Source organism: Cuculus canorus, chromosome 7 (genome assembly GCF_017976375.1).
Source record: "Cuculus canorus isolate bCucCan1 chromosome 7, bCucCan1.pri, whole genome shotgun sequence".
Taxonomy (NCBI): Eukaryota; Metazoa; Chordata; class Aves; order Cuculiformes; family Cuculidae; genus Cuculus; species Cuculus canorus.
The window spans coordinates 1,711,339-1,722,728 of record NC_071407.1 but is presented as its reverse complement, the minus strand read 5'-3'; the positions used below and the strand labels follow the sequence as shown (position 1 = coordinate 1,722,728).

The following is an 11,390-nucleotide window of genomic DNA, read 5'->3' as shown; positions in this document are numbered from 1 at the left end:
ATAGGATTTGTTTTTTTAACACCTCCCAGTTATTAGGCTTTATGGCTATTGATTAAAAAGTTACTCGAGAAGGAGAAAAAGTTCCTTGTGGAGAAGAAAACATTCGTTGAGGAGGAGATATTTGTAATATAAAACGTCACAACATGATGGTATATTTCGATGCTCTATTCTCTGTCTGGAGGATAGAGTTTTTTATATTAAAAATGTTTACATGTAAAACGTAAATTAATTGCTCTGTTTTCCGGCTCTTGAAGAAAGATTATTGACAAATCTCGATGTAATTGCTGGGTTTATGGTGATTCGAGCTGTGAAGTTTGACCAGTCTGGAACAGAAGCTGATGTTTAAAAACTGGTTTTCATATCAACTGCTATTATTGGTGGAAAATTTGAATTTTAAAGCATTTAAGGGAATATCAGCAGGCTCTAAAAATTGTGTACTCGGGTGAGTGGTCTCTACATTCACAGTCCTGTTACTACAGATGAGAGCACTTGTGTGACTGAAGGCTGCAAGACTGGATCCAGAGTAAATACTGGATTTACCGGGATATTGTTCTGAGTGCTTTGCAATGTTATTCAGGATACTCTAAAACATATTTATAATGTACTGGAATTTTTTTCTGTTCCTAACTTAGTTTTCTTTCTCTACAGCGTTTGGTGTATCCTCATTGCAGCTCGTAGCAGCCTGGTGGGTAACGGGTATTTTCTGCTCGTTTTGAGCACTTTCAGGTTAAGTGACCGTAGATTAGAACATACTATTTTTTTAAAGAAAATCAACCCAAACCCCAAACCTTTTCAATCTCTTTCATCATAAAGAAAAGGTTGAGATCTCAAGATAAAATCTCTGTGGTTTAGCCTGAGCCATGAAATGGATTCTGATGTGTTTACGTCTGTATTTCCAGAAAGTCATTTTGAACACCCTCATGGCAAGATCTGTGGGGAAATGTACTTATTTCAAATGACATTTTGCTGGAATTGAGACACCTCTGCTGAGAATGTTCTGGATAATTTGATTTTGTGCCTCGGGTCTTGCCTAGGTTTTGAAACATAAGTGCCCAGCACTTGGCTGGAGCTCTTCCCTGCTCCAGGGATGACACATCTGCCATGGACAGTGTCCCTAAGGCTCACCTTTCCCATCGCTGATCACGACCACCACATCAGCCGAGTGGTAAGTGACTGGTTTTTTCTTGCCTCTACAGTTCCTTGTTCTCCTAAAATGGTGAATGTTGTTCCAGGCTCTTGACGATTCTGTGCTGAGACGTTGTCCACGGCTCTTGAAGGTAAGTTGTTGTGCAGCCAGGAACACAGGCCTCACAGAGCTAAAGGGAGAGGGGAGGCAGTTAGACTTGTGCTAAGGAGCCTTTTGGGGATACTCGCTTGGCCCCCACCACTGTTGTTCTGTCAGGTGGAGTCCAGTCTCTTAGGACCCTTCTAGAAGATGCAACCATTATGCTTAGCTGGGCAATTTGGGCAAAAAAGGTTTGCATACAGCACAAAGATCTCCATGTTATGCAGCCCATCGTTACCTAAGGACCTAATTTCCGCAGACATATCTCCTGAATGTTGTGCTTGCTGTCAGCCGTCCCGCTGGAAGATCTTAGTAGTGCATATACCATATATACTTATATTTTCTAATAGCGTATTAGCATGACTTGCTGCTTAGTTTCTTCAAAAAGGATTCCAGAAGAAAATCTTTCCCCATGAGAACAGTTAAACATTGGAATAATCTCCCCCGGGAAGTGGTGGATTCCTCTGCAGTGGACACTTTTAAGGCTCAGCTTGACAGGATGCTGGGCCATCTCATTTAAGCTATAGATCACCTGAAAGGTTGGACCAGATGAGCCCTGAGGTCCCTTCCAAGCTGACATTCTGTAGGTCTATGATTAAGAAGCTCATTCTCTGCAGGTCTATTTTAGGACACTTAGCAATTTAAATATTATTGAAGAAGTAATTTGGTATCTAAAGGACATCAGTTTTTGGAGCTGCCGAACAACTGGAATTGTGTGGCTGTGTCCACGCACGGGTGCAAACACATGTGCCTCACCAGCATTTTGGGTGTATCCATGTGATTAATGATCTTGGGAGATTTCTGCTTTTAACTGGACTGAACCCGAGCTGACATATATTTCAAACAGCTTTCTCAAAGGAAAGAGGAGCCTGGTGTGGGGGAGAAGGCACAGAATCGGGCCCTTTCCCTTCATCTGACTTACAGAAGCCCCCAGAGATTTATGTTATTTTGACTGTGACGGTGAAAGCGAATTCTCTGCTCATGCAGGCTGAGATCTTATCAGGCAAACCTCGGTACAAAGCACGTTTCACGTTCAGGCTTAGAACACTCCAACCCACGGGCTTCTAAGGATCTTGCTGATGATGTTCAGCTCTGCAGCAGAGTTGATGCTTGGTTAAAATGGTCTTGTTTTTAAAGGTAAAGATCTGGATCTGTTTTTACACAGTAATGCCTTAAAAACAGAGGGGAAACATTGCTTAGGATGACTCATAAAAGTGCTTTAAAAATGGTATTAAGATTTAAGGCATAATGTAGCTCCTATAAATCTGCTCTGCATTCTTTCACTGGGAATGACTGACTTTTATGAAAACTAGGGATTGTAAATCAAGAACCTAAATAAGGGTCGGGTTTTTTTGCCATGTAAATATAGATTATACATTAGCTGAGCCTTGACTTGACTGCTTCCAGTGGAGGCACACAAAGCAGGCGTTTATTCTCCCGAGCAACAGTTTTGCCTTGTAAAAACTGTTCAGCAAAAACAAAGTTTTGAGTTCCTCTGAGGAGAAACTTTTTACCTAGTGGTTCGTGAGGGGGATTGTTTGCTCTCTTGCTCGGCCCTGTTTTCTGCCTCCTTGTTCACCTATATCTTGTTTAGGATTGTGTGTATGTGTGTGATTTTGAGGGGATGGCGTTGTTTCTGAAAGTGCTCCTGAAGCTCTCTAGACACAAACATCACCAGGAAGGGTAACCTCCCCACAGAGGCAAGGAAGCACACACGTACCCACACGTTCACACCCTTTCGCGTGTACACAGCAAACGTTTTCCCTGTTTCTGAAGTTCTTTTAAGCAGCAACCTCTATGCCAAGCTATCTTTTAACCCATTAAACAGTCCTTAGGAAATGCCAACAAGTGTATTATCAGCAGTAGAGTTGACCATCTGCATCTTTGGCCTCGGCTGGATCTGGTTTTGCCCCGTCCCGTTGTCTCCCCGCTGTAACTCAGACAGAGCAGCCGTGCCCGGTGAATACTCCCCTGCCCCGCCGGCCGCTTATCAGAGCAGAGAGCAGCCCTGGCGCTCGCGCAGCAGCCAGCTTACTTAACCTTATCTGCTTGCTGCTGCTATATTTAAACAAGGAGGGCTCTTTGTCACTGAACTAACATAAAACATAACTTGACGAGGTGCCTGACTTGTAAAGAAAGGGCATCTATCACTTTTATGTGGCATTTCAAAGAAGAAGGCTTTTCATAGAGCTGAAAGACAAAGCAGGGAGTCTGTCTTAATGTACAACTAGCCGGCTAATGATTAACTTCTCTTAATGCTTAGTTTATGGTAGGAGGACAACAACAGTGTGATGGCATTGTTCGTTGTTGTGTTAAGGAGTTTGCCAAAATGACACAAACCCCGTAGGCAGCTGGTGTACAATAGCATGTGGTTCACTTCAAAAATATAGATGCAAGCAATACACGGAAGCATTTGAAGCAGGAGGATGAGGAGGGCAGCAGCAAGCTCCGCCCTGCAAGAGAGCAGTGAATGCAGGCCATGACTTCTCACATCATAGAATCGATTTGAGGTGGAAGACGCCAACAGGATAGCCCGGTTTTGACTTGCCAATGCGTTGCCAATTAGTTAGAATCATAGAAGCATAGAATGGTTTGAGTTGGAAGGGACCTTAAAGACCATCTGGTGCCAACTCCCCTGCCACGGGCAGGGACACCTCCCACTGCATCAGGTTTCTCAAGGCCCATCCAACCTGGCCTGGAACCCCTCCAGGGATGGGGCAGCCACCACTGCTCTGGGCACCCTGGGCCAGGGCCTCCCCACCCTCATTGTAAAGAATTTCCTCCTAATGTCTAACCTAAAGCTTACCATCTCCAATTAGCCATTCCCCCTTGTCCTGTCACCAGAAGCCTTCGTAGAAAGTCCCTCTCCACCTTTCTTGTAGCCCTTCAGGTACTGGAAGCTGCTCTAAGGTCTCCTTGGAGCCTTCTCTCCTTCAGGCTGAACAACCCCAACTCTCTCAGCCTGTCAAAGTTGAAAGACCCCATGCTGATTTCCTTGTGAGGGTGCTCATTATATGTATTCTCAACTGAAATTATTTAAAAGTGAGATAGTTGTGATAAAAAGTATTTTTTGTTAACTGTAAGCAACTGCTCACGCTGTCCAATGGCAGCCACGCTCAACGTACACCTGACAACGTAGTCATGATCCCGAAAATTCAGCTTACAATTTCCTTTCACAACAAAATGTGTGCTCCTGGGTAGAGATCCCTTTGTGGTGGCTCGGATGGGTGTTTCTGTGGGTGGAGGTTGCTGGGCACCTTCCGAGAGCTCTTTGGATCACAAGCACAGTGCATGAGTCACCCCAGAGGGCAGCTTGAACGTACGTGCCGTGGTTTTCCCAGGAGGGAGTTCCAGCAATGCGCAGTCCCTGCTGCCTTCCGAAATCCCAGCTTGATCCTGGCCTGCTTGTGTTTTGGCCTGAACTTCTGGCGAGGGCTGTGAACTCTGGTGCACCCCAGCCCGCGCTCAGGACATGGGGCTCTGATTATTGAACACTTTTTCAATGTCTGTAACGACTTTCACCCAAAGACCTTCGGACACTTGAGTGCACTTGTGATTAACTGCACTCTCTGCACTCTGTCCCAGTAGAAAACACCTGGGAAAGCCGGGTCAGCTCTGAATATACATTCCCAGCATGAGAACGCGGTGGAGAGGGTCCTGGACCACAATCTTGTTTAAAATAGCTCAGAGGTTTCGGCAGTTCTGTCTTCCAGCTCAATATTTTGAGTGACCCTTTTCTGCAGCGTGATTTAAATCATGCCATGGAGCAACCACTGCCAAACTCTGGAAGAATACACGTGCCATATATATATGCATATATAATGTACAGCCAAATCTGTTTGGTGATTATACAGTGAGATGAGGGACAGTCCCATGTTTAGAGTCCTAGTGTGTGATTTTAGGACCTGGGTTCCAGTATTTTCTACGCCCACTACAGGAAATTTGGGGAGATGGAGGAGAAAACAGTTCTGCCTCTCTATTTCATACATATTTTTATTGCTATTAAACCGTTACTGTGCTTGAGAGAAAGAAACTTTCCAACTGCCACATATCATGCAGAGAAATGAGTAAGAGTTTGATCTGCCCAGTGTTTGCAAGTGATGGCCAGGTAGGTTTCATGGATAGCTTGTATTCAATCACATCGATTGACCTCAGGAAGAGGAGGCTCTGAGGAGAACTTATAGCATCCTTCTAGTATTTAAACACGGTTGGGGAGGGGCTCTTCATTAGGGTGTGCAGGGATAAGATGAGGGGGAATGGTTTTAAGCTGCAAGAGAGGAGATTGAGAGGAGATCTTAGGGAGAAATATTTCCTATGAGGGTGGGAAGCCCTGGCCCAGGGTACCCAGAGCAGTGGTGGTGCCCCATCCCTGGAGGGGTTCCAGGCCAGGTTGGATGGGGCTTGGAGCCCCTGATCCAGTGGGAGGTGTCCCTGCCCATGGCAGGGGGTGGCACTGGATGGGCTTTAAGGTCTCTCCCAGGCCAAACCATTCCATGATTCTATGACTTCCATGGCCACCTCTCAGCACAGAGCCTACAGTGAGTGCAGTGTCTGCGTTGGCTCCCCTACGGGGATCGAGGGACTTCGCAGGTGAATTTGTTGTGTGCATAACTGGGTTTCACGTCTTCGAATATATCCGAAGACAACTGGAGTGCTGAACCGTGGAAGTCTTCTACTTCCTTTCAGTCTTTAGGGCACAGCTAAGCATAAACCCCCAAGAGTTCCATGGCCAAAGCCTTCTGCCAGCTTTCTTACATGGCTGGGATTTTATAGCGCTGTCACACTGAGGAGTGACTGGCAATTCATAAAACCCCAGGAGTTAGAGGCAGGAAGGACTGTGAGGTCCTCAGCTCTCTTTTCCTGCCAGGGCGGGATGTTCCACAGGTGTTTCTGCCCTAGGAGTAGAGCAGGGCTGTGCCAGTGGTGGATGTCATTAACTCCTGAATTCGAGAGTCTAAGACTGAATCCTGGTGGTTCTGAGCCGCCACCTCATAGCGGTGAGACTCCCAATAGCTCAGTTCTTCCCAGACTTGGGGCATCGTGGTTTGAAACATGATCTTCTGTGGTCTTTTGTCCAGAAGAGTAGAGGACAATAAAAGACATGGGTGAGCTCATTTATTTGCGCAGGGCATGGTTTCTACGGCTGGTGAGGATTAGGCAGCCCGCTGCACCCCGTGAGCCTGGCCTTGCCACGGTGCTTTGGGAGGAATCCCCCTTGCTCCAAGGCAGCTCAGTCACAGGGAAGTGTGCCCTTTCCCTCCTTAATAGCTCAGGACTCTGCAAATCGTCAGGGTCTTTTATTATGATATTTTCTGCAAAGGATGTTTCAAGCTATTCATTAACTATTACAAAGTTTCGCTTGAACTTGTAGAAGTAAGTACTTTTTTCCTTTTTTTTTCAAGTAAGAATGGAATTCTTCAGCTATTTTACGAGAGTCTTAATGTATCTGACAAAAAAAAAAATAGAATTAAAGCAAATAGTAGCTCAGTTTTTACCACAATATGAAATCCTGTTTGCTCTCCAATTGCACATCAAATGTTGACATTAACTAGCAGATATACCACCGCCACGCTAGGATTTCATTCTTGGAACATGAGATCAGGCTGGTTCTGTGAAAATAAATACTAAAGAGACCGTGGCCGGTGAAGTGCTCAGCTCATAAAGGCCCCACGCTAAGAAGCCCCGGCAGCCACTGCCACCCCACCGCGGCTCCCTCAGCTCGCAGCTCTCACTCGGAGATTTTCATTCCGTTCTTTGCAGGTAGCCAACGTGATTGCGTTTCTGTTCAGAGTTCCATGAGTTCAGTTTCCGCTCAACACTGATTTTGAACGAGCTCTTCTCTAGATACTGCAAGCGACAGTTCTTTTCCCACTGCTTCTCTTTCATGAAAACCTGCCGCTCCCTCAGCTTGTTTTGTTACACAGCAGGAGCGTTGCTTTTTTAGTTCTTTCTTCTCTGTTGAGATCCCTCAGCTTCCAGGAATGACCCTAATGCTGGGGGCAGCATGCTGGGTGCCTGCTCGTCCTTTGCAGCCGTACAGGAGTTAAATGGGGCACACGCTGTCCTTGCCTGATCTTCTCAAGATGTTAGGACATAAACAACTGTGTTCCTAGGACAGTCCGTGTTTCCCCTGAGCTGATGCTCTCGGCTCTGGAGCAAAGACTAGGGGAGGACAGTACTGGCCAAATGCAGCCTTTGGCTCTGGGAAGGGACAGGATAGCCAAGTTAATTCCGCCTTTGGTTAGCACTTTTGAATACATCCAGTTGGATGGAGTTGACCCTCTTCCTATTGCCTTCTCCTCCTCCTCCTCTCTTCTGAATCAGTTCCTTGCAGGATCGAGGGCTGAGGAAAGACTAGATGAAAATAGGTAAGGGAGTAAATATCTAATATGAAGGAAAAAGGAGAGGGAAATCCTCTTCCCAAGGGTTACGTTTAAAGCTGAACTTTAGGGAGTTCTGGGTTGAAAAGTTGGGGACGGAAATTATTTTTGTTTCAGGTGGAGCTCTCGTTGGCGGGAAGTGTTGAAATGAGAGAGCTTTGAGGCTAGGGAAGTTTCTCTGCTTAAGTAAGTGGTAGCTGAGAAATTAAATAATTTCAGTAAAAATAGTAAGCAGGAAAATTAATTTCCTCTCAAACTGTTGTGGTAGAAAAGCAAAGCCTCGGGTTACAGCTCAGACAAAAGGAAAAGGTAGATGTTTTGCATTTAATTCCTTGTACATTTCATATTTTTACAGGCACCTTTGAAATTCATCGTGCCGCTGCACTGGTTTGAGGTACAAGCTCACCTCGCCTGACCTCCCACCCAACACAGGCCTTTGAATCTGCCCCTGGAATTTTGTCATCGGGCAGCTCTCTCTCTTTGAGATATAGCACGGCTCTTAGATATCCATCTAGTCTTGACTGGGAGACGGCAAATAAAGGAAATCCATCACGTCCGTAGGTAGCGGTGTTTAAATCACTGAGATAAGCCTTTACATCTAAGGCTTCCCTTGAAGACAAGACAGCAACAAGAATTTGCCGAAGAGGCCAGTGCTCGTGGGAGGGGAAGAAGAGGCGGATCTAGACGTGAGCTTCATAAAACTGAGAAATGGGCAAAAGGCAAAGTGTCGCTCTAGCCCCAGTGCAGCTAACGGTAACGTTCTGCCAAGGACTGAATGTGACGTGTGTCCTTCACTAAGTCAAAGGGCTTTAAAAGGTCAATGGACTTTGATTTATTGACTCTTTGGGTTTCAAGACTGACATTGGTTGGGTGACTGAGCAGGAATGCTATAGAGAATAAATCAAAGCTCCTTTGGGAAAAGGGAGGTGATGTTACCTGTGAATATATTTCTATATTGTTTTGTACTGTCTGATTATGGATCATCTTCTTCTGTCTCAAAAATAATTTTGAAAGTATTTCACTTATGTTTTGGCATCTGTGGAGCCAAATTTGGAGTCTATACTGACAACTTCATTGAAATTTGAGCCCAAATAAAATCCAAAGTTGTCTGAGGTGCCATCGCATGGAATATTTCCATTTCATGCTAATGACCTCTAAGTGACATTATTCTTTAGTCAACTCAAACTGCAGTTTAGTTTTTCTTTCTGTCGGTATTTGCCAATAACTGTAGTCACAGTTTCTCAACCCGGAGCATGAAATTCTAGCTGGAGTGGTTTCAATAGCATTAGACAATATAATATCTACATTACTTAAGTGGTATTGTTCTTACCAAAGTTTGAACACAGGTGGTGACAGGAACCATCCAAGGGCTCTATATCTTTTTTTTGATACAGATCTTTCAATACACTTTTAACATATAAAGGAGTTTTCTTGTCTTTCTCTGTTTTCCCTCTCCCTCTTATTGCTAAATCTTTACTGTAAGCCTACAATGTTCTTACATTTTTTGCTTCATTCCTTTTGTCTCCCACTTTCCTTAATACAGAACTCCTGCTCCCAGCACCATCAATCAAACTGTAAATCCCAGACAAAGCGAATCGGTGGGGGTGATTCCCGGGTGCAGATGAGGCTGGCAGCAGCCCGGAGCTGAACCTGTCTTGAGCAGGATGGACCCTGGCTGATGTCCATCAGGGCTCTGTTTCACTGGCGATCACCTGGAAGGATCTCTATAAGGTACGTGCTCATTATGTCAGCCAAGACCTGGGTGACTCGCTCAGCAATAACAACGTGGATGTTGTCTGATGTGACGTGTAAAAATATCCTTTTCAATGACATCACTGCATTCGGACACCTGATTTCACTTTGTATTCAAACAACTCTGTTCAGTTCTGAGCTCCTCACTACAAGAAGGACTTTGAGGGGCTGGAGTGCCTCCAGAGAAGGGTCTGGGCAGGGGTTATGAGCGGTGGCTGAGGGCTCTGGGGCTGTTCAGCCTGGAGAAGAGGAGGCTGAGAGGAGACCTCATCGCTCTCTGCAGCTCCCGGAAAGGAGGTTGTAGCGAGGTGGGTGTTGGTCTCTTCCTCCAAGTGACAAGCTGGGCTGAGAGGAACTGACCTCAGCTTGCACCAGGGGAGGTTTAGCTTGAATATTACAAAAAATTTCTTTACTGAAAGAGTGGTGAAGCCCTGGCAGAGGCTGCCCAGGACAGTGGTGGAATCTCCATCCCTGCAGGGGTTCAAGACATGGTGGTCCTGGGCTGATGGCTGGACTTGATGGTCTTAGAGGTCTTTTCCAACCCTGATGATACTGTGATTCTAGGTTTCTAACATTAACTGGTCTATTTCCCACTCAATTTTATCATGTCTTTTATATGTTGTTCTATCAGTGAGATCTGTGGAGTTTAAAGCAGAAGATTTAAATCATCTGGCTTACAGTTAAGTCAATTCCATCTTCTCCTATTAGATTTGTTCTTCCCTGGGTCAGCCTTACCACTGAGAGTTCTTTAGTTTCTTTGTCTTCTGCGCTTTTTCCAATTACAGACATCCAAAAGGGATTTTGCAGTTATTTAAGATGACTGAGGTAACCCCTGGGTTGTATTGTTCCACGTGTTTCTCTGTTCATCTAGATCACTTTGGCATTACTATTTTTCATGGTATGGAAAGAGCCGTTCCATATTTTTAGTTCATCTTAGGACAGGATGACCAGTACTGTTCATATGTACCTGCACAGACACCCTAAAGCTCCTCTGATTAATTTAACTGGACCAGTATAGTCAATGTGAGAAGTAGGAAAGAGCCTTTCTTCGATTCAGGAAAATCTCTTTCAAGGTTAATGAGATTTCCTCTACCTCTCCTCTGAAAACCACCCGAACAAGCACTCTAGTGGGTTTTTTTCCCTCATAGAAGTTTCTTAAGAAAGGGACCAAGTGGGTCAGCATCAGGTCAAGAGCCTTTGGTTACGAATGCTACCTTTCATTTGCTTGGATATGTCATCACATGGCCTTGCATAATGTTTGGTACAGCCTTGTGCCTTCGGTTGTTAGAAATGAGGTAGCGTGTTTGTGGATGGCGACGTCAAGCGGGTGCTTCTATAGCTCAAAAATTTATACAGTGCATTATTTGTCCCTGCCCATCCAAAATTTCATTAACAATGATACAGAACAGCTTTGCTAACCAAGTATAATGTGCTGGATTTGATTCAGGGCAATTATTTCAAGAGCAGTTGACTTGTACTTTGTAAGCAAAAGTACATTTGAATAAGCTTCTAAAGAAGAGTAGAACACTTGTCATAAAGACACTTATATGCCTGAGGTAAGAAAACAGAAGAAAGATGAACACTGTTTTGGTACCTGTGGTACAAAGCCCAACGTATCTAGAGAGAAAAGATGAATAAAAGAGATCGGAAAGTAGAGTGTCCTTCATTAATCTATCACTGTACATCAAGCGTTTCGAGCTTTCTTAAGAGAAATTATATAGGGTGTTAGCTGAGGATAGAAAAACTACTAAAAACCATAAGAAATTTGATGTTTCGGGCACATAATGTAATTAAGTAAATACATTTAGTTATTGTTTCAAGAATATGGACTGGACCCACTGGTCTGTGGGAGCTGCCTACACTGATGTAGCATAGGTGAAAGAATTTTATCTGCTGAGACTTCCTCATACGCAACTCTTCTGATACTTCTGGTTTTACCGCTACAGTAATGGAAATCATAGAAGACGTAGGGA

At 44.6% G+C, this 11,390-nt stretch overlaps 1 long non-coding RNA gene across 2 annotated transcripts; it reads left to right on the top strand.

The window, feature by feature from the left end:
• Nucleotides 1-2,322: 2,322 nt before the first annotated feature.
• LOC128852664 (uncharacterized) lies at nucleotides 2,323-9,390 on the top strand. 2 transcript variants are annotated; one of them, XR_008450635.1, is made up of 3 exons: nucleotides 2,323-2,422; nucleotides 8,021-8,481; nucleotides 9,209-9,390. It is a non-coding gene; the product is annotated as an uncharacterized LOC128852664 (long non-coding RNA). The 2 variants fall into 2 exon arrangements; XR_008450634.1 differs by lacking the exon at nucleotides 2,323-2,422 and adding an exon at nucleotides 6,944-7,045.
• Nucleotides 9,391-11,390: the final 2,000 nt, after the last annotated feature.